Raw genomic sequence first — 1,919 nt, 5'->3', positions numbered from 1 at the left:
TAGAGCCCTACTTTCTGAGTTAGATAAATACCTCCATCCGCCTTACTAGAGCATTCACCGGGGACAACACAAAGACCGAAATCAGCAATACATAAGCATCAATAATTAAGCAGCCACACAGAGTGAGAGGGTGAAGGGAGGGTTGGGTCCTGGACGGTGCACAACGTTGGCTCTGAAGTGATCCTAAATGCTGCTAATGTCTCTGAAGCTCTTCACAGAGGACAAAATGGAGTAGGATGCATTTTCTTTTAACAAAGTGACACAGCTGTAAAGCACTGCAGTGTCTTTTCCTTTGTCTTAGTTTTATTTTCTTTCTTCCACCCCCCACCCCCCACCCCCCATCTTTTTTTTTCCTTCTGTCTCTGTGTCACTTGTTTTCATTTGCTGCTAGTTTTCATAGATTTCTCTCTGACGACTTGATGTATTGGGTCAGACCTATCCTATGAACATGTACACCCTATGATTCAACCTGGCTCAGTATCATTTATTCATGAGAGCCACTATCACTAGTGCAATGGTGAAGAAAACAACAGTGACTGAATGATGCGATCCCTTTGGCCACCAGCAACAGTAGCTTGGAAAGTTGAAACTAAAATAATTGTTTAAACTTTAAAAAGAATACAATGACAATGTATATCTTGAAAACAGAACCTAGTTAGGAATTCAGGATTTGTTTAGTCATCGTTTTCAACCTTTTTTAAGAATTCAGTGTGCAGGCAGATTTATTTTGGAAGGAAAGGGGACTTTGGTGTTATGTTCCAGGAGGGGCTTTGGGACAAGTGGAGGTCTAGGATTTCTTCCAGTGTCTCTTTGTCCTTGTGAAGTTTCCATCCCTATCTCATTCTTTTTCACCCCAATCTTTTGTACATCTCAGTCGCCCACCAACAGCAATGGAAAATACTTCTGTCAACTGCATGGAAGATGAGTTTGTGCTGCATTAGTGTCCAAAGTTTCGACAGTGTCACTTATAAATACGCCACTAGGGGGAGAGGTAGAGCTGATACAGGAGATGTGAAACAAAAGTGTAGGGTGAAAAAGGGAAATGGGAGTAATGTGGACAATGGGAGCATCTGAAAGGGGGAGGGGCTGCCAGCTTAACTGACTGAGAACATGTCTGAGACAGAGAGGAATACCTGATATAGCAGGTAAAGAGACAAGAAGAGAAATGTGAGAGTTGTAGAAATGTAGAGAGACAAAAACAGTAGCAACAAGAGAGTAAGAAAATTGTTTGTGTGTAGTTTTTGTGTATGTGGGTGTGAGACAGTAACCTGTGTTCCCTCCCAGTCATCTTTGGCATCTCGCTCAGCAGTGTATTTCCATTCGTGGGGCATGGAGAGAGCAGTGACCTAAGGGAGACCCTGTAATTATCCTCTGTGTCTGCGACAGGCCCGGATAATCAGTCTCACTGGGAATACTGGCAGAGATCTGTGAACAAGTGATTCTGAAAGACCTAATCCTCAATGAAGCACACTCATAGCTCTCACACTGGTAACTGGAGTGCTCTCACAAGATGCCTTTTTTTGCCATACTCACAGGTCACAGTGTGTGTAATCCCTCGCTTATTCATTTTCTGTCTCTGCTTATATTGTATGTCTTAGTATCAGTGTCTCAGTAGCAGATGTTTGAAAGAAATTTGGCAACAGGGTAAAAAGTTGACCAATCTTTAAACCATTTTTAGTGTCAGAATTCCCCAAAATTTTATGCATTTAAGTTGTCTGTCATGATACAATTTGTTTAAAACTCACACTAGTATTTATACTAATGGAAGTCTTAAACAATTTGAATCAAAACTTTCCCAGACTAACTTCTCTTTCCAGCTGTGGCATGCAGCTGTGTGTGAGACAGCCCCAAGCTGGAGGGCAAACTGAACTGATGTTTAGAACTTGTTTCAGATAATCTAAATTATTGGTCATTTATAT

This window comes from Micropterus dolomieu, linkage group LG20 (genome assembly GCF_021292245.1).
Source record: "Micropterus dolomieu isolate WLL.071019.BEF.003 ecotype Adirondacks linkage group LG20, ASM2129224v1, whole genome shotgun sequence".
In the NCBI taxonomy this organism is placed as follows: Eukaryota; Metazoa; Chordata; class Actinopteri; order Centrarchiformes; family Centrarchidae; genus Micropterus; species Micropterus dolomieu.
Note: the sequence above shows the minus strand (reverse complement) of the source record.